The 26789-nt window shown below is 41.3% G+C and overlaps 1 protein-coding gene across 7 annotated transcripts in view; it reads right to left on the bottom strand.

Annotated features, from left to right (window-relative positions):
* The window catches only part of fmnl2a (formin-like 2a), a 242760-nt gene that overhangs the window by 116686 nt on the left and 99285 nt on the right, over positions 1-26789 (bottom strand). The window contains exon 1 of one of the 7 annotated variants that reach the window (XM_072261946.1): positions 23688-23793. The exons of the other annotated variants lie outside the window; for them this stretch is intronic. The gene's annotated coding sequence lies outside the window, so the exon portion shown is untranslated. Of the gene's footprint in view, positions 1-23687; positions 23794-26789 lie in introns of those variants that run through there. 7 annotated transcript variants of the gene reach the window in all.

Genomic DNA, 26789 nt, shown 5'->3' with positions numbered 1-26789 from the left:
TACTTTTGAAACTGATTGTACCCAACATCTTTGACTCTGAAATCAAAACTGAAAAGCATTCCAGAAGCTGTAAGACACTACTGTGCAATAGAAAGGGACGAGGCTTTAATTGTTCTGGATGGGAAGAAGCGCATGGACATCGGACTCAAGTTGGAACTTATCAACATGAACAGCAAGCATTCAGTTGTTGTGAGATTCTACCATTAAGCAACATTAGAGAAATTATGGCAACAATTATTTTCTACACTTTCTTCCACAATGCATTAACACAGCAGCCTCACGGGACATTACTCGGGAAGAATCATCGATAAAACACACAGTTACATCTGACAGCTAGATCTAACTAATAAAAATAATCCACATGTAATGGCTTCTTTGTAATGTTTCACTGCTAAGGCTAATGTAATGGCTTCTCTGTAATGTTCACTGCTGAGGTAACGGTTTCTCTGTAGCAGCAATGTTTGGGTTATGGCTGAAGATAACAGGACTATAGTATGCATGTTAGCCAATCGGAGATTGTTGTTTTGTCTTGTATATCTGGAAGGGTGTTGTTTCGCGGTCTTTTGTCAAGGAGGGATGAAGAGGGAAGACGAGTGTGGAGAGAGCTGGTAGACCACCGGACAGAGTGGACTGGGATCCAAGGGTCCAAAGGTCGGCAACGTTCGGAGGAGACCGATGGTGGAAGAATAACTGCTGAGTGAGCCCCAACGTGACTTTGACTTGACTTGGGCCCTTTTTTTATTTACATTACTAACCCTATATTCAGATTAAGATTCATAAAGTTCAATCATTTAACTGCATATGGTGTACTGTCTGATATTTTGCGTTATGGGTTTGTAACTGGGGGTACATTACACAGCATCCACACAAATGTGATTACCCAGTCTGGCAGGGCCTAAGGCTGCTTCCCCTAGACAAACACGAGCAAGGCGAGCCTGAGGGGTACACACACAAAATGCTGGAGGAACTCAGCAGGCCAGGCAGCATCTGTGGAAAAGAGTACAGTCGACGTTTCAGGCCGAGACCCTTCGGCAAGACTGGAGAAAGAAAGATGAGGAGTAGGTTTAAAAGGAGGGGGAGGGGAGAGAGAAGCATAAGGTGATAGGTGACAGCGGGAGGGGGAGGGATGAAGTAAATAGCTGGGAAGTTGATCGGTGAAAGAGATACAGGGTAGGAGAAGGGGGAGTCTGATAGGTCAGGATAGAAGACCATGGAAGAAGTGGGGGGAAGGAGCACCAGACAGAGGCGATGGGCAGGCAAGGAGATAACATGAGAGAGGGAAAAGGGGATGGGGGCTGATGAAGGAGAGGGCGGGGGAGGGGAGAGGCATTACTGGAAGTTCGGGAAATTGATATTCATGCCATCAAGTTGGAGGTTACCCAGACGGAATATAAAGTGTTATTCCTCCAACCTGAGTGTGGCTTCATCACGACCATAGAGGAGATGGTGGATTGACATATTGGAATGGGAATGGGAGGTGGAATTAAAATAGGTAGCCACTGGGAGATCCCACTTCTTCTGGCGGCGAAACAGTCTCCCAACCTATGTCAGGTCTACCGATATACACACAGCAAATAACTCCAACAGATTCACAGGTGAAGATGGGGTAAGTCTGCTCTTACCCTATCCTCTCGCACCCTACCAGAGATAGGGTTCCTCTCATCCTTACCTACCACCCCACTAGCCTCCACGTCCAGTCATAATTCTCCGGAACTTCCGCCATGTCCAATGGGATGCCACCATTCTCTGCTTTCTGCAGGGACCGCTCCCTACATGACTCCCTTCTCCATTCGTCCCTCCTCACTGATATCCCTCCCGGCACTTATCCCTGCAAGCGGGAACAAGTGCTACACCTGCCCCTACACCTCCTCCCTCACTACCATTCAGGGCCCCAAACAGTTAGCACCTTATATTCTGTATTCTGGCTGGGTAGGCTCCAACCTGATGGCATGAGCATCAATTTCTCTAACTTCCAGTAATGCCCCCCACACTCTCTCCTTCACCAGTCCCCATCCCCTTCTCCCTCTCTCACCTTATCTCCTTGCCTGCCCATCGCCTCCCTCCGGTTCTCCTCCCTCTTTTCTTTCCTTCCATGGCCTTCTATCCCCACCTATCAGACTCTCCTTTCTTCAGACTGATCCTCTTTCATCAATTAACTTCTCCGCTATTTAATTTATCCTTCCCCCTCCCAGTTTCACCTATCACCTTGTGTTTCTCTGTCCCCGCTCCCACCTTTTAAACCTCATCTTTTTTTCACCAGACCTGCTGAAGGGTCTCGGCCCAAAACATCGACTGTACTCTTTTCCATAGATGCTGCCTGGCCTGCTGAGTTCCTCCAGCATTGTGTGTGTGTGGCTTGGATTTCCAGCATCTGCAGATTTTCTCTTGTTTGTGAAATAAAAATAATCCTTATTTGTTTTATAAATGTGCTCCTTTTTGGGGATCTGGACATTGCTGACAAGGGGAGCATTTATCAATAACTTCCCTCATGAAGGCAAATTACCTTCCTGAATAGAGTCATAGAAAAGTATAGCACAAAAACAGGCTCTTCACACCATCTAATCTGCGCAGAGCGATTCAAGCTGCCTATTACCTGCACTGGGACTGTAGCCCTCTGACCCCCTGTCATCTCGCTACCTCCAAACTTCTCAAATGTTGAAATCAAGCTCACATGCACCACTCGTACTGGCGCCTCGTTCCACACTCTCACCACCCTGAGTGAAGAATCTCGACAGTCCTTCTGTTAAAGTTACTCTCAAGGCTAGTGGGGAAAAGTTCCAAGATTTTGATCCAATACATTGCCAAGTCTTAGATGATAAGCAACTCAAATGCGTGCCTGCATGTGTTGGTATCATCATATAGCTGCTGGTCATTCTATTTTTGGTGACAGCCATGGAGATACTGTCGGAGTTGCCGAGTGCACTGATGATGGAGGGATTGAGTGTGTGTCATGGGGTACCAATCAAGTGAATTTACACTGGCTTACCCAAGCTTCCTGAGTGTCATTAAAGCTCACATTCACCCAAGAAGAAAATATTTCAACAGGCTCCTGATTTGTGCCTTTTATTTTTTGGAAAGGCCTTCTAAAGGTGAGTTACCTGTCAGAAGATGTCCAACCTCTGACCTATCTTGTCACCACGGTATTTATGTGGCTGGTTTGGTTGAGTGTCTGGTCAAAGGTGACATGCCAAGAGTGTTGATGCTGGTGTGTTGGCCATACCAATTGCGTTGAATGTCAAGGGTCAAAATCTCTCACGCCCGAGTTGGCCATTACTTGTCATTTTTGCTCTTGCCACCCATCAGCCCATAAAGGAGTGTTGGCCCGCTCCAGTTGCATGCAGGTACTAACAGCTTGATTTGCTGCAAAGTTATAAAAAGAATTATAAATTTGCAGCATGGTGGGCAGAGTGGTTAGCACAGTACTTTGCAGTACCAACAATCCCAGTTCAATTCCCACCTCTGCCTGTAGGTGTTTGGACATTCTCCCCATGACAGCGTGGGTTTCCAAAGACACACCATTTAGTGAATTGATCATTGTAAATTGTCCCATGATTAGGCTAATAAAGAACTAGAAAGTTGATTGGTGAATGAGATACAGGGCTTCAACTTCCCAGCTCTTTACTTCACCCCGTCTCCTCCCAACTGCACCTACCACCTTGTGTTTCTCCCTCCCCTCCCCCACCTTTTAACTCTACTCCTCATCGTTTTTTCTGCAGTCCTCATGAAGGGTCTCAGTCCAAAGCATCAATTGTAATCTTTTCCATAGATGCTGCCCGGCCCGCTGAATTCCTTCAGCATTTAGTGTGTGTTACGGGAGGACTTAGCCAGGTTAGGAGAATAGGCAGTGACAGATGGAGTAAAACGTCAGGAAGTGTACGGTCATAAGAATATAAGAAATAGGAGCAGGAGTCGGCCATCTGGCCTGTTGAGCCTGCTCTGCCATTTAATAAGATCATGGCTGATCTGGCCATGGACTCATCTTCACCCATCTGCCTTTTCCCCATAACCCTTAATTTCCCTATGATGCAAAAATCTAATAGGTCACGCACTTTGGTAGAAGAAATGAAATGGTTGACCATTTTCTAACTGGAGAGAAAATACAAAAAAAATAAAGTGCAAAGGGACTTGAGAGTCCTTGTGGAGGATTCCTAGAGGACAATTTGCAAATCGAGTCTGTGGTGAGGAAGGCAAATCCAATATTAGCATTCATTTCAAGAAGCGTAGAAAATAAAAGCGAGGGTGTAATTTTGAAACTTTATGAAGCACTGGTAAGGCCTCACTTGGAAAATCGTGAGCAGATTTGAGTCTCTTATCTTAGAAAGGATGTATTAAAACCAGAGAGAGTTTAAGGGAGGTTCACAAAAATGATTCCACAATTGAATGGCTTATCATAAGAACATTTGATGACTCTGGGTCTGTATTCACTCAAATTCAGAAGAATAAGAGGTGACCTCATTGAAACTTATTGAATGGTGAAAGACCTTGCTAGAGTGGATGTGGAGAGGATGTTTCCTATGGTGGGAGAGTCTAATACCACAGGACACAGCCTCAGGAAAGAGGGGTGTCCTTTTGGAACAGACATGAGGAATTTCTTTAGCCAGAAAGTAGTGAATCTGTGGAACACGTTGCCACGGGCAGCCGTGGAGGTCCAGTCATTGGGTGTAGATTCCCTGTATTCTGCACCTATATCTTATGGTCCAAGTTGTTGACTTCCAAATACGCATCTCAAAATTAAAAGATCAAAGCAGCTCAGAAACTTCCGGAAGAAAATAAGAAACTGAACTTATCAAGTAAAATAAAATTATCCAGTATGAATAACTGGCTGGTGTTTAAAGGGTTTCTCAAAAATAAATGTTTGCTTCCAAAACATTATGTTTCAAATTAATATGTATTTTGATAAAGCAGCTGAGGGAATTCCATAAGTGATTAGAAAATTATTTTGATCCAATTGAAATGCCAAGTCCTCTGGCTTGGCTTGACCATGGGTTAATAATAGTTCAGACTGGGGTTTAATTATATAATCAGGCAGATCTCTCTTTCATGGTCATGTTGCGTTCAGTGCTGCTGAGATAGCTATCAAAACTATGGGAACATAAAAGCAAATCACTGTTGCAAAATCGGTCACTATGTTATCACTGAAATATTGCACTGCAGCAAATCATTTCTCCAACCTATCCGGTGCCAAAACTTCACCAACCAAATTGCATCAACTTCAAATAAAATGCCAATTCCTCCTGCACCGTCATGGACTAAACACAGACAGGATGACAAAAAGGCTCATCGATCGACACATTCAATTCAGTCATAGGGATTAAAATTCTGCCTCTGCAAACTCTTTCCCAGCTGCTCACAAAAATTGGTGATTTGTATCAGTTGACTCTGGTTGCCCTCTCTCCTGAAGTGCCCAGCAAGGGAATAATAAATGCATACAAAAGGAAAAAATGGGGTAAATCCAGCAGCAGTAACAATGGTCCTGACAAAGGGTCTTGGCCCGAAACGTCGACTGTACCTCTTCCTAGAGATGCTGTCTGGCCTGCTGCGTTCACCAGCAACTTTGATGTGTGTTGCTTGAATTTCCAGCATCTGCAGAATTCCTCATGTTTGCAGTAACAATGGATAGGTTTCTCACCAAACCATCACAAGGAAAAGCACCAGCAGGAGTCTTCTCAACTGCCTCATTCTATTGACAGAGCAGCTGTTCCCCCAAATCACCATGCAGATTCTGTCCATCTAGAGCAGGGGTTCCCAACTTAGGGTCCAAGGGCCCCATGCTTAATGATATAAAAAAGACTGGGAACCCCTGACCCAGAGGCAGAGTGGATATGATCTTCATCATGCAACAACTCTAAGAAACCTGCAGGGGGCAGCACCAAACCGTTCTACCTTTTTTGACCTTGAAAAGGCCTTTGAATCTGACAATCAAGGAAGATTGAGATACCATCAGAAACTCAGCTCCATTTTGCATCAGCTTCAGGATCTTCATCAATAAGTTCACCACTGACCCAATGTTGTTAAGGCTGCAACATCACCCCAATACTTTTCTCAGCTGTTCTCAATGTAATGCTGCATCTCACGCTAATGAAGATCAGATGAAAAGCTATCCAACTTGCACCACCTCCACTCATGAATTTCACTCCCCAAAATGCAACCCACAAAGAGAATTTGTGGTGCACATTTGGACTAAATCACAATCCACATGTTCACTGAAGCACTTTAGAGTATGCATCTTACACTCAACTTGTACTAAACAAAGGTCCTTCACCAATTTCCCTCCACCCTATGATACTCGCCTCCATCAATAACGATCCATGACCAGATCCTGGAAGATGCAAATTTTCCATATCATGGGAGACACCTCTCTACTGAAGCAGATGTCCATAAGGAAACTTACCTCTGCCTTCAAGTAGTAACGCATCAAAGAAACAGAATGTTAGAAGATCAAGGTGACCCAGTAAAAAGCTAATAGCTCACCAAACAGCAGTGAATCTCTGCCGTCCTCCATATCTCTGCGATACAGACAATCTGCAGCAGAAATCTCAAAGCATGGGAGGGCTTCACCAAAACCACCTGCACAAAGTCCTCCAAATCCATTGCCAAGTAAGCAAACCAACATCAACTTCCTCTCCAAAACCAACAGCCTTAATTAATCTTAGTTGACATCAGTTTACAAACCATACTGTTCTCACACACAACACCCGATTTCTAAAACAGATATTCAACCTGGGGCCCATGGACCCCTTGGTTAATGGTAGGGGTCCACAGCATTAAAAAGGTTGGGAACCCCAGCTATATTCCAATCCAGTGCCATGTTTCAAGAGATTAGTGGGAAAACAAAAAGATATCCTTTAATCTTCACCCAGCTTTATAAATGATGTACATGAAAAGACTAGGGCATCCAAAGTGAATTGTTCTCCACGCAAACACGAGGAATTCTGCAGATGCTGGAAATTCAAGCAACACACATCAAAGTTGCTGGTGAACACAGCAGGCCAGGCAGCATCTTTAGGAAGAGGTACAGTCGACATTTCGGGCCAAGACCCTTCATCAGGACTAACTGAAGGAAGAGCTAGTAAGAGATTTGAAAGTGGGAGGGGGAGGGGGAGATCCAAAATGATAGGAGAAGACAGGAGGGGGAGGGATGGAGCCAAGAACTGGACAGTTGATTGGCAAAAGGGATATGAGAGGATCATGGGACAGGAGGCCCAGGGAGAAGGAAAAGGGGGAGGGGGGGAAAACCCAGAGGATGGGTAAGGGGGATCCGTTATTTATTTACATACACACATTCATTCTCTCTCTCTCCTTTTTCTCCCTCTGTCCTTCTGACTATTTCCCTTGCCCATCTTCTGCGTTTTCATTTTGGATCTCCCCTTCCCCCTCCCACTTTCAAATCCCTTACTAGCTCTTCCTTCAGTTAGTCCTGACGAAGGAAGAGCTTCCTAGAGATGCTGCCTGGCTGCTGCATTCACCATCAACTTTGATGTGAATTGTTCTCCAGTTTGTTTACTGAAGGTATCACTGGACTTGTGAATGTATTCTCTACATCCACTTCTCTGGAGAGAGGGGAAAAAGAAATTCCTTTGAAAGACTCATTGCTTTTGGATTCTTCATTTTTTGCTCCGGTTCTGTATTCAATCTTGCTTCAACAATTTCCTTCATATTGCAATATTAACTCCTGGAGGAGCTTAGAAATGCATTCAATTTCTTCTCAACATTTTTCTGTCTAATGAAGATAAATTACCTTTGCAGCTTGTTATGTAACCTACTCCAACACATCATCTTTGTGTTAGTAAGGTGTACAAAAATGTGGGGTCACCAGTGGACGACCTGACATCTTAATTTGAAATCAGATGCCCCAAAATAAGATTGAAGTTGAAAATTAAATGACTTGACAATTAGGCACAATTTACTGGGCCACACTCCCATCTCTGAATCAGAATTTTCCAGGTCTTTCCAACTCTGGTCTCAAGGGCAAATATCTTGTGCTGCACATGCATTACGTTATCAGAAACAAACAAGACATTGTACCGAGAATCCATGTGCTATTTCAGTAATAGATACCTTTCTGGAGTCGTGACCAATAATTTCATCTTCATTCAGCTTTAAGACAATAGATTGTGGATGTTGTGATTCCCGCAACCCATAAATGCCAGGTTTGCTTTCTCTCCACACATCACACCCAATCTGTTTTTGCACTTAAACTTGGAAAGAATCATCTCGGGAGGAACTTTAGCATGATGTACATAAAACAAAACAGATATAGTTTTGCAAGATAGATTCTAAGATTCTAGTTTTTGACCATCCCATTGTTGCAAAGAATACAGCTGTTTTGAAGGTTAGCAGTGGTCTTCACTCTGGAATGTGTTTGCAATGTTCTGGTAACATTATCACGCCAAAAGCATTCTGCAACTGTCAAGAGTCTGGTCCTGCTGGAATACTCGTAGAAACGCTGAAGGTTATTGCTCATCTCCAGGGACATTTCTTACTGAAAACATTCAGATTTATGGCAAGAGAAATCATTAGTTATGTTATAGTATACACCCACAGTCCTCTGAACTTAAGCAAGATCAAAACGACAAACAATTCAGAGTTACACTTAGGTGTTTTGTAGGCTGTGCAAGTGGCTGCTGGAGCACTCAGTACATCCTCTTGTTGTATTACCATTACAGCAGTAATGTAAACCACTCCTAGGACACATCAGTACCGTGTATCCATTATTCCACAGCTATACATAATCAAACAATTTATAAAACTCCTCAGTTCACTGAATTGCTACCTTACACTTAAGATATTTTAAATCTGAGACAACAAATGTTTTTCTTCCTTTCCCAACTAATTTACCAAAGTATGAATGCTTCCTGTTGGGATTCAGTCTCAAAAGCTCCAAATTAATGGCCAGCCTAGGGCAGCCTTATCAAAAGCGTTGACAGATCTCTTGACAATAAAACTATCTGAACCAAGGGTCTCAAGTGTAGAAATCTAGTTAGCATCTGTAGTTGAAACTCATTAACTTTAACTCTCGCTCTCTCTCCCCGTTTGCAGACAAATGAGACAAATGCAGACAAACTTTATTAACTGAGATCAATTAAGTATCCATTACCTCCTTCAACCCAATCATGGTGTGAAAAATAAGTCGGAATCCAAGAACTAATTCATCACACCACATACACGAACAAATTAACTAGAATTTATATAAACAACTTCAGGATATACAAAGCATCTCATAGTCCTTGTGGTGGCCACTATCAACATCAAGGTCTAACAAGGGGCCAAATCCTGCCAACAAACAGTCAGCTGCTCCAGAGGGAGCTGTCAGCTATCAGCCTCTGGTGCCTCAAGAAGTACTGAATATCTATGGACAAATGGTAAACCATTAGTATTCAAAACAGAAAGTCACTGACAAAGACAATGGAGAGGCAACACATAAAACCCTACGTTCAGCACCAGAAAAGTGACTCTCTGAAAGGAGGAGAAAGATGAAGCCTGCAGGCTTTGTTTTAAATGAAAGAGAGAGAAAAAATATCACCGCACTTAAAAAGCATCAGTATTCATCACGAACAGCATTGTCAACAGAACAAGTTAATTATTGAAAAATTTTGTGTTACGTGCTTGTGATACAGGATATTCATAACAGCATGTAATTAAAAACCTGAACCAACTTAATCTGTATCTGAATCCAGGTCTGAAGGAAAACATTTTGGATGTTTTGTCTATTAGAGCAACAAAAACGCGTGACTAAGAGGGGTTCCTGATTCCTTTATTATACGGACAATACTTTTTTAGATTATATCAGTACATACTCACAGTTCTTCTTACCCTCTTTAATTCTGTACCTATACTCAGTAGCCACTTTACTATGTACACCTGCTTATCAATGCAAATATCTAATCAGCCAATCATGAGGCAGCAACAATGCATAAAAGCACGCAGACATAGTCAAGAGGTTCAGTTGTTGTTCAGACCAAACATCAGAATGGGGAAGAAATGTGAACTAAGTGACTTTGACAATGGAATGTTTGTTGGTGCCAGACAGTATGTGTCAATTCTGAAGCACCACGTCCAGAGAACATTTGAAAAAAAAACAAACCAATGTGGGAAAAGTGAAGTAGTAACTAGATTTTCATTCTGTCTACTACTGGAAAGGCTAATTGCAAAGATGTTAAACTGCCATAATACAACAGGATATCTTACGATGAACAATATTGACTGCAAGAAAGCGATAACCTGAAGGACAGTAGATAGAAAAAAACTCAAAGTTACCAAGACTGTAAGATTCTGTTGAAGCTACACTGCAAATAGCCTTTTGTTCACGGAATGTAAGCCACTTCAGTGATGCTAAACTTTAGCCTGGCATCTTTCCTTAAGGCCACTGTGCACATGATCTGTCTCTACATGCATGGTATCCAGCACAACCTAACAAGCTGTTGGGCTGCTCACTGCAGGAACTGATCGGTTGTTCACCCCAGGTCAGTAACTTCAGCCTCTGCTACAACCTTTGGCTTGGTTGTTCTGAAAGAGGTGGACCCTGTCCTTTCTAGCCCAGCTCAGATCCACCAAAATAATCAAAAGACGCAAGGCAAGTAGTCTTCAATCCCAAGCCCAAGTTATTTCAGGAAAGGAGATAAAAGGAAAAAGCATTATGAAACATTACGTAAATATTGAAAAAAATCCAAACTAGTAATATTTTACTGAAAATGAAACGCCTAACTGTGCAAATTATTCAGACAACGCCAAAGTTGCAATTCAGGTCAATTCCCAAAAACAAAGAGGAAAGAAATGTCAAGTGTATAGATTACAGTGGTAATATTGATTTTCTGTCAAAAGAAGCTCACTGTTTCTTCTATGCATTGTGGATTTATTTTAAATAGTTCCATGTCTAAAGTTCAAAGTAAGTTTATCAAAGTACGTATATGTTACCAGATACCATCTTGAGATTCACTCTTGCAGGCATTTTCAGAAAAAAAATACAAGAGAATTTTATGAAAAACTACACCAACAAAGACTGGCAAACACTAATGAGCAAATAACACTGAGTTGTAAAAGTAATCAAAAGTGAGTATGTAAAGTCATATAATCAGTTCACAGTAGAGGTAAATGAAGTTAACATCTTCCAATAAGATGGCAGCACAGTCAGTCACAGCGGCCTCTCTGGGTCCAAACAAAGGTGCAATTGTTCGTCTTTTATGTCTTTCTTATGATCACAAGACGCTGCTGGGTATTAACCATCTCGATAGTGGAGAAGCTGAACTTGTTGCAAACCCTGATCCCGCTTGCTACAGGAAGGTGTTGAAACCATCGCATGGTCCAACAAACGGTGCAAGACGATTGTCATGGGGACTTCTCCTGTGATTGGAAGACCTTGCTGGATATTGGTAACGAAAGTCAGGTTCACTGGTACATCGAAGAGACCAACGATGGGGAAGCTGCGACTTCTTGGCTGTTGCAGACCAGGCCCATGTGTCACAGGGTCACTTGTTGCAGCCGCCCAGGGGAGGAGACACCAAAGGCAGCGTGGCATGGCGGGCATCCATGCTGAGCTGGGGGTTGGTCCCACCAGTCAGTGTTCGCTTGGTGGAAAACAAGCCTGAGAGCATTTTCTGCAGCTGCACTACAGCGTGATGATCGGACTGCTGTGAGCTTGCACCTGCCACCAACATCCCACATAACATCAATCTACAGGGACTTAGGCTATATAATTGTTTTTGTGTGACTGTTTGTTCTCTGCTTACATAATTGTATGTGCTGTATGCACCTTGTGCTGTGTATGACTGTTAGTTTTGCGTTTTGTACCTTGCCCCAGGGGAATGCTGTTTCATTTGGCAGTATTCAGGGCTATTCAAGTATGGTGGAATAACAATTAAACTTGAAGTTGAAGTTGTCCATGCCAGTTCAGGAGCCTAATGACTGTTGGGCAATAAATATTCCTGATATTTGCAAAGGTAGTAGCAAGAAGGTGGCATGGCCTGGATGATGGAGATCTTTGATGACTGGTGCTGCTCTCTTGTGGCAACGCTATATGTACATGTACTCAATTGCGAGGAGGGCTTCGTCTGTGATGAATGGTGCTATATCCACTACTTTCTGTGGCCTTTTCCATTCCTGGGCATTGGGGTTTCCATACCAGGCCATGAGGCAACCAGTTAGGATTGACAGCATGGTGCAGCTATAGAAGTTTGTCAAAGTTTTTGGCTTCATGCTGAATCTACACAAACTTCTATGAAAGTAGAGGTACTGTTGTGTTTTTTTGTGATTATACCAACAGACAAACAAATCATTTAAAAGTTGCAATGTTCCTAACAGTCAGAGATGAAAGCACTGGAACCAGCTTATGGCTCCACCTCCCTTATGCTGTCACTCAATGTCATCTACTGAATCACAAGAGAGTAAGATATAGAAGCAGAGCTAGGCCACTTGGTCCATCGAGTCTGCTCCACCATTTCATCACGGCTGATCCATTTTCTCTCTCAGCTCCAATCTTCTGCCTTTTCCCATATCCCTTCTTGACCGAATCAAGAATGTATTAAATTCTTGCCTTATCTAACGCCAATCTTCTGCCTTAAATATACCCATTGACTTTGTCTCTACAGCTGCCGGTGGCAACCAATTCCACAGATTCTTCACCCCCTCATCTCCATTCTAAAAAAACACCCCTCTATTCTGAAGCTGTGTCCACTGGTCTGAGACTCTCCCTCCACAGGAAACATCCTCTCCACATCTACTCTATCAGGGCCTTTCAACATTCAACAGGTTTCAATGAGGACTCTCCTCATTCTTCTGAGTTCTAGACAGTAGAAGCCCGGAGTCACCAAACGCCCCTCATATGACAAGCCTTTCAATCCCAGAATCAATTTTGTGAACCTCCTTTGAACTCTCTTCAGTGTCAGCACATCCTTTCTTAGATAATGGGCCCTATACTCCTCCAACTGGGACCACACAAGAGCTTTACAAAAGTCTCAATCATGTATAGGATTCACCATGAAAATCCCTGTTTAAGTAAGGTAATGGCAGCAGGTTATCGCCAGAGGGACAGCATTACAAGACCAGAAAATATCAAGAATGGGTCTCGCTCACCTAGCAAATTACGTGATTCATTCTGTATCGTAGAACTAAGAGACCATCAGTTCACAATCGAAACAAAGCCTTCACAAATAAAGAAATAAAGTATTAGTGAAGCTGAACTGTGCTGAGAGTTCCAAGCGGGGTTCTCGGAAATCCAAATGGGTCTGGTCTGGAATTGGGTGGAAAGCAAAATTAGTGGGCAAGGAAGAGGGCAAAAGGGCATATTGGCTGGGGTGGTGGGGGGGGGGGGGTATTGTATGGGAGGAGCTCTAAGCAGTGGCATTGTGCTTAGTAAGTCCAGCACAAGACCAGCCTGCTCATTGAGACTCATTGAAATCACATTGCAAATGCGTATTTACTGTAAATCTGTTTAATAAACTGAATGCAATAACAGTGGGAGTTTCACACAAATCCTCATATTGAAAATAATGCTTCATTATTTCTTACTCACTGCCTGTTATGCCACTGGTGTTTAGGGCAGAATGGTGGTCCACCATCTCTGTCTCTTCTTGGCCACCTTCTCTATAGTGCCCCAGGTGAGGTTCATTGTGCTCATTTTTTCCTGGTACATTCCAAAATTTATTTTGGTCTTGGTCTTAGCAGTGATCAGGGCTTCCTTCATCATGCTAGTAACTTCCTCTCGGTTTTCAGTATCGTCAGCCATGCAGGTCCTGGGTGGAGACTCAGGAATACCGTCGCACTCAGGTGGAGACTGATTCTTCATTGCTGTTTCCTTAACTATCTTTTTGACCAGTATGGATGGTTGGCCCTGAGCTTAACTCCCAAACTTGAAGGACCGGTGGACCACTCTTACTCTTTGACCTGTTTGGGATGGGTGACCCTACCAAGAGTCAATGCATAATGCCCTGACTCTGGGTCATAAGACCATAAGATATAGGAGCAAAAGTAAGACATTCGGCCCATCAAGTCTGTTCCATTGTTCAATCATGGGCTGATCCAATTCTTCCAGTCATCCCCACTCCACTGCCTTCTCCCCATACCCTTTGATATCCTGCCTGTCATCGAGGCACACAAGCCTCCAACTCTATGACAAGGCTGTGGTCCTCTTGAAGGAAACCCTCATTATAAAATACCTAACATTTGATATCTTACAACAGAAATTAGAGACACTCCTTTTCCAGCAGTTCAAAATTCCCATTAATTCATAATCAAATGATACTACATCAAAAATGTCCAAAAAAAATGATGCAAGTTTGTCTAACAAGTTTACAGTTTACAAATTTAATTCCACTATAAGATTTGGAAATGTAATGTGGATTGGTCTGTTTTCTTGCATCAGACAGTATTGATTAAGAGAAGAAATGCTTAAAATTCTCTGACAATGGACTAACCTGGGAGACATTCAGCATTCAAGCACTGCATAATTTCAATGATTCACTTAAAAATATATACCATTTCTCATTTTCAAAGATCTTTTGATATAACCCAGAGAACAGAGCATTTCTGTCAGTGATGAATTGCAACAAAGTTTTCTATAGATGAAAGAACTTAGCGCTTCAGTTCTGATAAAAGGTCTCAGCCCAAAACATCGACTGTTTACTCTTTTCCATAGATGCTGCCTGGCCTGCTGAGTTCCTCCAGCATTTTCTGTGTGCTGAATATCATTTGATTTCCTTAAGTCAAATGTATGGTAGATGAAGTAATGATATTCGCCATAGTAATTTTATTAGAAACTTTCAATAGTTCTATCTGGTAAGTTCATTTTCATAAACTAATCTCCCCACCCACAAAACTACCCTTTTCATGCCACCGCTGCTTGACACCACACAAATAAAGGCTGAATTCTTCTATTTTATTTGGCCAGTATTTCTTCTCCACGAAGAGGTTCACTCAACATTTATTCCAATGCTATTTGTGAGAGCTTTCTCGATATAAACTGAGTGCAGAATTTATCCAGAGTTCTCAAAAAGAAATACTTTATTTATAAATGCTGTGTATTTAATATTTCAGTAATATCTGAGTAATGTTGTAAACATATTGCTTAAGTATTCTTTGATTAAATAACACATTACAGGTTATATGTAAAAGTATGTAAATGGCATACGTCATTACGTCATGACATTGTATGCACACACTTCAGTAAAAGTTGAAAAAACATGCAAGTTCTCCTGGTCTCCCCATGTTTTCCATTAAATGAGTTTTGTGTTTTGGAGTTACAAAACACAACACTGACAACAAGGAAGTTTTAAATGAACCTGAGGTGACTGCCTTTCTGTTGAAGCACAGCATGTCCTTTCTTTGAAAGGGAAAAAGAGACATTTGAGTTAGAAAAGACACAACAAGATAATAGAGTTTTTAAAAAGTACAGCACGCTTAAAAAAGGCAGGAAACAGACAAATTTACAAGTTCCTAAACAGTGAGTACTGGGTGATAAAAATTATTTTAAAAACGCTCAAATGACTGGCTACCTACCTCAGAAAGGTAGGCACGTTTGATCACACAACAGATAACTGGATATTGTATATGGAGCAAATTGAGCAGTATTTTAAAGCAAATGCAATAGCCAATGCAAAGCAAAGAGTACACAGTTCACTCAGAAGTTGGACTGCTCCATCCAAACCAGTGGAATGAGCTTTGCTGCCGTCATGAAAGTAATGCAGGAACACTTAGAACGAAAACCACTGTTGATTGCAGAATGCTTTAAGTTTCATAAGTAGAATCAAAAAGAAGGGAAGCCCATTTCAGCTTACTTGACTGTATTGAAGAGATTGTCTGAGCATTGTAAGCTTGGTGATAGGCTTAATGATGCATTGAGAGATTGTTTAGTTTGTAGAATCATACAAGAAAGCATTCAAAAATGGCTCCTAACTGTAGCACAACTCATATTTAAAACAACAGTTGAAGTTGCTGTATCAATGGAAACAGCAGACAGAGATGCTGAGTGAGGAGACAGCTCTTGATTTAACATCTTAAGTAAAATATTATACTTCTGTCAAATGACTTATTGTGCCAGAATGTCAAACTAAATTTGTGTGTGTGGTGTGGGCGATGGTGTCCAGTGGGCCTCCACAGCAGTCCAATTTTGATGAGAATATACCAGCAACTGAACCACAGCTGACACTCCTATGCATGAATGTAAACTAATGGCTGAAAGGCAGGGTTTTAAACAAGAAACCAACTCTAAAATTGCAACAGGGCAATTTTTAAAAAAATTAATCTTAAAAGTCATACACAGATTGCCACCCACCACTCCAGCCCTGAACCCCGGATAACAAGCAAGTTTTGTTAATACAGGTCTACAGATGAAGAAATGGAAAGAATTGGTTCCACACAAGGAGACCTTTCAAAGAGTCCATTACTCCTCTCCTTTCCCTTTCCTGACATACTGAAATACAATGAGATTTTATACTTTTCAAGCAGAAAGATAACAATAAGCAATTAAAACAGAGACACGAGAGAGTTCAGATACTGGAATCTGGAGTAACAAATAATCTACTGGGAGAACTCAGCAGGTCTAGCAGCATGTGTGAGAGGAAAAGAATTGTTGACATCTCGGATCGAAGCCCTGCCTGTCAACAATTCACTTCCTCCCACAGCTGCTTCTTGACCTGCGGAGTTCTTCCAGCAGGTTGACTGTACTTTAAGAAGTAATTAAGTGTAACTTCAAAAGGTTATAACCACCTTCTTAAATTTAAAGTTCTGAGCGTGGATAGGTGATTTAGCAGAATTACAATGACAAAAGGAACACATCCCACTGACAGGATACCAATGAATATTCAAATACCAGACGCTAGTCCAAGGGTTTCTAAATGTAAAACCGCAAACACCCAAAATATCTCTTTCGTTAGTACCTCCCTATATATACAAGTAGCCAGAATATTAATTTACAAAACAGACATGTACTGACTTATGTATTGAGTCGCAAAGATACATTTTTAACAACGTATTAACTGAGGAGGTGACTACTTATTACCTTCCCTGACCCCAACATGGGGTTATCAACAAGTCCAAATTGATATGAGCATTCACTTAGTATCGTCCTCTGTCTATTTTACAACAGTACAGAACCAAGGTGCTCAACACACACAAAATGCTGGAGGAACTCAGCAGGCCAGGCAGCATCCACAGAAAAAAAAATACAGTTGATGTTTCAGGCTGAAACCCCTCCAACATTTTGTTTGTGTTGCTTGGATTTCCAGCATCTGCAGATTTTCTCGTTTGTGACCAAGATGCTCAAACCCCCTTTAAGGTTTCAATAGTCTTTTACTATCAGTGATCTCATATTGTTTAATAAAGTACCATGGAACAAGCACCAACTGCTTTGTCAGTTTCCAAAGTAAATCTCTGAAGTAGCCTCCCAAAGCAAAACAGGCAGCCCATCTTCTTAAAAATGTCGCTTGCTTAATGTGAGGAGATTACATGTAAGTTCTGGTTCTCATTTAAGTAATATTTATGGGTAATTATCTGCATAAATTTCAATAATCAAGTGTTTTTAACCTGGGGAAGGACCTGTAATTATCATCTTTATTTTTGATTGCTGCACATAGTTTGAATAGCAATCTCATCTTTACATTATTACAGATTTTATCAGGAATCAAAATAAAGATCTTGGCAGAGCAACTGGCATTACTAATACAACAGATCAGAGCAGGAACCTAAAATTGTTGGAACTGATCAGGTGGGGTGGAGGAATAAAGGGACGTTGGACTATGTCCACAGATGTTTAAAGGGAGAAGAATAGGTCAATAATGTGGTTAAAAAAGGGACATGGGATCTTTTCCTTTGTAACTGAGAGTACAAAAGACAAGACATTTTGCCAGAACTTCTACCACACTGGTTAGACCACAGTTTACGTATTGTCCACATTTCTGATGATCACATTAAAGACCTCATTGACAGTCACTGACTATCAATACTAGTGCAGCTCAAGGATGTGTGCTTAGCCCACTGCTCTACGCTCTCTAACCCATGGCAGTGTGGCTAGACACAGTTCAAATGTCATCTATAAACTTGCCCACAATACAACTATTGTTGGCAGAATTTCAGACGGTCACGAGAGGGCATACAGGCATGAGATACACCAACTAGTGGAATGCTGTCACAGCAACAATCTTGCAATCAACATCAGTAAAACCAAAGAGCTGATTGTGGACTTCAGAAAGGGTAAGATGAGGGAACACACACCAGTCCTCATAGAGGGATATGAAGTGGAGAGAGTGAGCAATTTCAAGTTCCTGGATGTCAATATCTCTGAGGATCTATCCTGGACCCAACATATCGATTCAGTGACAAAGAAGGCACAACAGCGGCTATATTTCGTCAGGAGTTTGAGGAGATTTGGTTTCTCACCAAAGGCATTTGCAAATTTCTAACTAGCTGCTTCGTCTTCTGGTATGGGGGGCGGGGGGCTCCTGCACAGGATCGAAATAAGCTGCAGAGATTGTAAACTTAGTCAACTCGATCATGGGCGCTAGCCTCCATAGTATCCAGGACATCTTCAAGCAGCGATGCCTTAAAAAGACAGCATCCATTGTTAAGGACCCATATCACCCAGGTTCTCATTGCTACCATCAGGAAGGAGGTACAGAAGCCTGAAGAGGCACACACTCAATGATTCAGGAACAGCTTCTTTCCCTCTGCCATCTGATTTCTGAATGGACCCATGAACACTACCTCACTACATTTTATTTCTATTTTCGCACTGCTTGTTTAATTAATTTTATACACACACACACACACACACACACACACACACACACACACACGTACGTACACAGTACTACTGTCGCAAAGGCAACAAATTTCATGACACATGGCGGTGATATTAAACCAGATTCAGATTCTGACAGGATGTGATTGCACCAGACAGAAGATTTGCAAGGATGTTGCCAGGACTATATGGAGCAGATAATAAGAACAAACTTCCAGTTGATTCTTGATTAAATGGTTTGACTAAAATGAAGTTCTTGGACGCCGAAAAGCAGGATGTTTGGTTTTAAAGATAATTGGAAGAGAGGTTATGGAGCGATGAGGACAATGATGGTAGAGGTCTGGAATTCACTGTCTGAAAGGTGGGAGAAGCAGAAATTGTCAAGACTTCCATCCATCCATACCCCTACTTTATAGATCGTCTGTATTATGTTTTTCTGAAATTCAAACCCCTCTCTCTATTTTATCCATGTTATAAGAGATATATTCCTATTTTAGCAGCAAGATTAAAAGACCCATCACTCCCATTTAGATTTGGGAGATGGACATGGCTTAGTTATTGGGTCAGCAGTCACAGCAGAGTCCCTCCTGGTTCCAACACACACTCACACTCCGTCCCTCACCATTTGATTATGGCTCCATTTCAAAGTTCAAAGTAAATTTATTATCAAAGTACATATTACGTATGTCACCATATGCTATCCTGAGTTGGACAAAGAAATACAATAGAATCAATGAAAAACTACACACTTACACAGAAACAGAGAAACAAACAAAAAGAAGAAACCGATATGGATTACCATTCATCTCTGTCTTAATGGCTCTCATTCACACCACGTTTCCTTATCAGTCCAGTACTGGTAGCCCTTCGTGTTCCTATTTAAGGCTGATTTATACTTGTGCATCAACTCGATGCCGTAACCCACATAAGTGGGCTACGCATGTTGTGAGCATTTATACTTATGTGTTGGTGTGTCTGTGTCGCTCTGCAATTCGCGCACGTCGCGCATGCGCACACACCTGCCCGCTCAAGGCTTCACGGTCGTGGTAGCTTTTCTCAGGGTAAACAAGTTTAAAGCCAGCGTCTTTTTCGTAAAAGCGAAATGTATCCTCCATAATTTCGGAGGTCTGTAAAGCTTTGCAGCCAGAGTTCCTTCCCTGCCCTTCAGTCGCCCAATGGGAAGCTATTGCAGCGTAGGAGGAAATGCGATGCTACCAAGCGGACCAATCACAGTTGTTGCGGTCTGCGTTGCTGCGACGCGCAGTTACATTTTTGGAGAGGTGCGCGTCAGGCTACGGCATAGGGATCTGCATAGCGTTCGCGGCGACACTGTACCTACGGTGTCGAGTTGACGCACAAGTGTAAATCAGCCTTTAGGCTACGTCCACACTACGCTGGATAATTTTGAAAACAAAGCTTTTTCTCTTCGTTTTGACCCTCCGTCCACATTGAAATGGCGTTTTCATCCCCCGAAAACTGAGCTTTTCTAAAACACTCTCCACAGTGTGTAAGTTTGAAAACGACTGTTGCGCGTTGTAGCGTGGACGGGGTAAACAGAGAGATTTAAAAACGCTGTCAGGACAAAACCAGAACAACAATGCTTTTTCTGCTTCTGCTTGGTACTGCGCAAGCACTGCCAGACGGCTGTTATAACGCGCAGTCGGTGTGAACGGCGTGAGAGTTAAATTGTAAAGTGAGCTTTTTTGACTATTTAAAAACGCTGTCATGACGTGCCAGAACAGATGGCGGCAGCGCGGCATTTCATTGTTTTCTTGAACGCAACCCCCCCACACAAACTAACAATTTCAGAACAGACGGCAACGAGACTGAAGCCAAAAGAGTTAGAAATGTACTCACCAAATACTTTGACCCATAGCTTACTGAATAAATAAGCATACTCACTTTGCCCTGTTTTCTGTCCTTGTTTGTATGAAGGTGGTTTACCTATTTATGCAAGTACACTTTTCTGACAATAGATGTATAATAGCCTAATGTAACATTGTACAGAAATACAAGATTACACTGATGCAGACATGTTTTATACATTTAACAAGGTGCTATATTAATGCAACAGAGTTAGTCAGTTTTTCAATGTTCGTCGTCAATCGGGTCATACTGTCCGTGAACTCCCTGTTGGTTGCCTCCATACATTCCAGTATTTGTTGTTTTTTTTTTAGTTTTAAGTCCACCTGTGTGACAATCAACAGCAACTCCTTTAAAGTTTTTCTAGTCTGTAACTGGACAAACGCGTACCAAGTATACAGTTTCGTCTTCACTTGTTTTCTGTGCATTCTGTGCATGCCCAGTAGGAGGAGATTCAACCAAATATCTGTTCTAATGTGGACGGAGATATTTTGAAAAACGCTTGGTGTGGACGTCTGTTGTTTTTACTCGAAACCGGGGTTTTCAAAATTATCCGGTCTAGTGTGGACCTAGCCTTAATCTCCGTCCAGTAGCTGTCTCCAGACTTGACATTCTCCTTCCTCCACCTCCCCCTCTATAAATACTGTACACTTTTCCTTCTCTTTGCTTGGCTCTATCTGTCACTGTCTCCCAACTCCACCCATGCTCCCCTCCCGTACCTGGCACAACTTGTCTAATATCTTATACCCCTCCGTCCACCTTGGACTGCTGTCTCACCACATCCCTTCCCCCCCCATCTTCACGCTGGCCATCTTGCCTCTCCACTCTCAATCCTGATGCAAGGTTTTGACCCGAAACTTTAACAATTCCTTTCCACCCACAGATGCTGCTCAACTCTCTGAGTTCCTCCTGCATTTTGCTTGGAGTTTGTTATTTAACTTAATCTATATCCACTATAATGTGAATTTGTTAATAGTTCTGTCCTAATACAAAAGCTGCTATAAAGGTGAATGCATAATATTTACAGTGATTCCATTGTGAAAGGAAACAGATGTTTGAAAAGCAAATTCCATCCACTGAATACCAGAAAAGATTTTCTATTTCCAAAAAATGCAGATCATATTAGAAAATGTCTGGAGAACCTTACTCAAAAACCTCCATCTGCAGAACAGGTTACTCTGGAATATTTGCTGGCTTTGGAGACATTCTGAAAAGAGAGGCATCTATTTAACATTGCTTTTTATATCATAGTGTGAAGATGATAAAATTCCATTCATCACCAATCTGGGGTAATTTATGAAGTTGATAAGCTGACAAAGCAAACTAGAGAGAGTTAAGTGTTTAGACATGTGGGACTGAATCTAGTAACTTCAATATCTTTAATCTTGTTCTAACCTACTTGTTTCATCTTGCAGAAAAATATTTTTGTCTCACTACATATCCTTTCCATTCTACTATTGCTTCTTAAAACATTAAACAGCTTTACAAGACATCGAACTTAGATCCAGAAATTACAAGATAGCAGTACAAGATCAAATGCTCAATTGTTTGTTAAAGAAACTGAAGAAAATAATGTCAAATCTCATTAAAAACTTTAAAGAGAAATATCATGTTGCAACAGGTTTTTCCACCAAAGCCCAGATATTTTATCATAAATTAAATCACTGACATACACTCAATATGATTTAGCATGTACTGAGGTGAGTGTTTTTCATTCCCTGGTCCACCATGCATGCAACACTCCAACACAGGAAGATCACAGACATAAGTAACATTGCAGGCCACTCATTCAGACACAGGGCTCGATTACAAATGTGAGGCATATCACTGGCGATTAGCCACATATACAGATTTAACAAAAAATCCTTGTAAACTTACAATTACAAAATACCGGTGAATTTAACTCCTTTTAGCCAGAAAGCAAGCCTATCTGCAACTTCAGATACATGAGGTATATCCTCAATTTTTTTTGTGTGCTAGTAAGGGGGAAGCTTTGTACTGGCTCTCATTAATGTCCCAGCTATTCTCAGATACAGTAGATTCCAGTTAAATGGGATACATCAGGGCCAGCACAGCTTGGCCCAATTAAGCAGCTGTCCTAATTAGGCGAAGTTTCATAGAAATAGTTAAAAAGGCATAAAAAAGACAGACTACCATTTAACTGAGTGAACAAGAGAAAATCTGCAGATGCTGGAAATCCGAGCAACAGACACAAAATGCTGGAGGAATTCAGCAGGCCAGGCAGCATCTGCGGAAAAGAGTACAGTCAACATTTTGGGCCGAGGCCCTTCATCTCAGCCTGAAACATCGACAGTACTCCTTTCCATAGAAGCTACCTAGCCTGCTGAGTTCCTCCAGCATTTTATGTCTGTTGATTTAACTGAGTAGCACATTTTGTATGGAAATGAAATACAAAACAAATTAGAACACTATCAATACTACTACAGTCCTACTGTATTAGCCTGTATTAGTTTCTCATAGTTATTGCTGGAGGAATTAAACCAGTAAACATTACAGTGTTCTTTTGATTGACTGTATATGGACAAAATCAGCACAGGTAGTTGGACCACCTTCATACAATGCTATCAATGATTGCATCCTCCAAGTCTGCATTTTGATTGTAATATTCAAGATGGTGGTCAATACCTTCAAATTCTTCGTAGTTCCTAACTTACTGAAGTAGTGAAATTATTTCATTTTCACTCTCATCTGCTTCCGGCATCTCCAAGCCTGAATTCTTGAAACCACAGTTCTAAATTGTCTTACTGTTTATTTCTCCCCAACTATCAGTGACAAAAATCACTGCATTTTGAACACATATGCAAACAACCGACGCTATTTAAAAACTTTGCTCGGAGTATGTGCTCACTTTACACACTAAGGTGTAGCGTGGCTAACGGGTGCACAAGTGCATGCGTCCAACGCTAGCTACAAACTGTCAGCAACAGTCTTCTGCCCCAAGTAAGCAGCATAGTGTCCCGAACAAACGAAGGGAGTCACGGATATTTTCTCCATTATTTTTTATTCTTTAAGAATTGTCCCAAGTAAGCAGCTGCCCCAATGAATTGATGACCCAATTAATCAGAATCCACCGTACCTTTAACTGAAGAGACAGATCACGTGGCTGGCCAAGATAAAAAGAACAGTTTTTGAGTCAAGTCACACAGAAATGATACTGTGATCGCCCAGTTTTGAAGCATTGTGTTAGGTAATGGTGGAGAAAGCTTTATTTCTGATCTTACACAATACAAGCTCTTACGAACATTACTCACTTGATGTTGCGACAGTCTGCTAGCATCATACACAAAGTTTTTCAATGTTAGGTTCATGAAAGACCATGAAACAATGAACATTACATAACCCTCAGTTTTCTCAAACTGTGTTTTAAAACATCTGGCTATATTTTGAATGTAGTGCTGCAATACAGCTAACAGTCCTCAAGGATTTATAAAAATTCCAAACAACACAACGTTGCATTGTACTGGGCTGCACATTCTGAACCAATGATTACAACTGTAGCAAGAATCTGCACATTAAATTTTAAAAAAACAGGAAACTAGCTGCACATGACTATTTAGACAGCCTAAGCTCAATCTGCTTCCAGCATTTAAAATTTTCAAATCTGAATAATCAAATTTATCTAATTTAAACTATGTGATCAGTTTGCTTCAAATCCTCACATCCAAATATTGTAAAATTACAATCAGAATCAAGTTTAAAATCACCTGCATATGTTGTGAAATTTGTTAATTTTGCAGCAGCAGTACAATACATAATATAGAGGTAAAAAAACTGAAATACAGTAAGTAGATATATATTAAATAGTGCAAAAAAGTAAAAAAGTTAGTGAGGTAGTGTTCAAGGGTTCAACGTCCATTCAGAAACTGGATGGCAAAGGTGTTCCTGAATCATAGAGTGTGCGCCTTCAAGCTCCTGTACCTCCTTCCTAATGGTAACAATGAGAAGAGGACATGCCCTTGATGGTGGGATCCTTCATGATGGACGCCGCCTTTTTGAGGCACCGCTCCTTGAAGATAATATATGTGGGAAATTGCTTACATACACTTATGTAATGTGGCTCCAGATCGCTACATTTCTGTTTAAACCAATACCTCAATATTTGAAGATTGGTTCAAGGCTGATCTTGATGAAAGGTGGAAGAGAGTAGGCAGTCTCAGATTCCTGCAATTGATGGGTCAGGAACAAGGGCCCGACGCAACACGACAGGTACTTATCACTGCCGAATTGTGCGCCTCAACTGCTAACAATGGACATGAATATGAATGTATGTATATCGTAGTTTTACAGAGAAATAGCAAAGAGGCTTTTCAGGCTCTCTTACCCAGTTAAAGCCATCATACTTCATTCTTAAAATTCAAAAATTGCATTTACATTTAATTCTGTTGCACTGGACCCCATTCTTGACCATAGAAAACAATCTGCACCCACCTACCCAATCTGATCTTTCATCATTTCTATTCTTTCACTAAATTGTGTCAGTACAGAACAAATGAACTCCATCCAGCAGATAGCCAATGGCTGGTGAAAGCATCAGACATTATTCTTGCTCCCACTACAAGACTTAGAATATTTTAAGAGGGAAGATTTTATTTGTATGACACTTCCTCCATTCTCCAGGCAAGCATACGGGAAATCTTCTGGTATTGGTGGTGAAACTACAGAGGGATCTTTCATATTAAAATGAGTGTTTATGCTATCCCTTGCCTGGGGCTACACAACATTAGTACTCGGCAGAGATGAGAGAAGAGCCTTCAGTCATCTGTATGAGCTCCAGGCTCAAAAGTCACACAAAAAAATGCAATTTGGAAGTGTTGAATGGTGCTTATATTGAACTGAAGCTTTGCCTAGTCCATAAACAAGACCTATACACTTCAAGTTGTACAAACTGATGGAAATGCAGTCATCCTGCCAGAAGTAAATAATTGTAAGGAACATTGAGGGTAGGATTGCCAACTTTCTCACTCCTAAACAAGGGACAAAAGTAGCAGTCAAATACGGGACACTTGTGCTTACCCCGAGAGAGACTACCATGACCATGAAGCCTTGCATGGGCACCTGTGTGTGCATGCATGTACGTGCCGATTTTTTTCTACGATCGGTTTTGGCTTAATCTTCCCAATTCTGATACACTGTACAAACATTATTTCTACTTTATATAGACTGTGTATTTATCATATCATTCCTGCTTTTACAATATGTTAGTGTTATTTTAGGTTTAATGTGTTTTTGGTATGATTTGGTAGGTTATTTTTTGGGTCTGGGAATGCTCAAAAATTTTTCCCATATAAATTAATGGTAATTGCTTCTGCACTTTACGCCATTTTAGTTTACGAACGGTTTCATAGGAACGCTCTACCTTAGCGGGGGAAGTACGGGACAAGGGTGGTCTCGTATGGGACAAACCAATTTAGCCCAATATACGGGATGTCCCGGCAAATACGGGACAGTTGGCAACCCTAATTGAGGCATTGATTTGATAAGGAGCTATGGCAGAACCAGAATACTTTATTGTACGATTCATAAATGAAAGCCATTCCAACTAAGGAATAATTCATGCCCTGATAATTCAGGGAACTTGAACAACCACACAGAGTAAATCCAGTTGTACAGATTTCCAGTTGCATGTCATACAGAACTACCAAAAGTTAACATCATATTGGCCTGATTTTGTAGTGGAGGATTGGGACCAAAATACTTTTAATTATGCTTTGTAAACTAAGTGCAATTTTAGTTAGTTAAACTCCACTTTACTACCTAACTGAATGGGAGGGGGACATAGAGAAATGAATTCCTCCCCTCCCCCTCCCATGCACAAATGCATCTGAAGAATGTTGTATGCACTGCTTTAGTAAGTCAGGAATCATGAGCAGGAAACAGGAACAAACATCTCTGTAAAGGTAAGCAGCTTAAATATTATTCTTTCCCCTTGTTAGCCACACCACACATCTCCAAAGACAGCAGCACATTCTGATTAAATTATTTAAATACAAAATGTGGAGATCTGTCAGTGTAAATATGTAAATGCAAAATGATCAGATTGTACCTCAAAATTCACTGTTGATTACCTTGACAGCACAGTTTAAAGTGCCTATTTATATTGATAGAAGTACAGTGGATTCCAGTTCATTGGGCCATCAGTTAACTGGGGCAGCCTCTTATTTGGGACAACTTGTAAAAA

The sequence above is a fragment of the Mobula birostris genome, chromosome 6 (assembly GCF_030028105.1).
Source record: "Mobula birostris isolate sMobBir1 chromosome 6, sMobBir1.hap1, whole genome shotgun sequence".
NCBI classification, from domain to species: Eukaryota; Metazoa; Chordata; class Chondrichthyes; order Myliobatiformes; family Myliobatidae; genus Mobula; species Mobula birostris.
The sequence above is the reverse complement of the archived record's forward strand: the minus strand, read 5'-3'. Positions and strand labels throughout refer to the sequence as shown.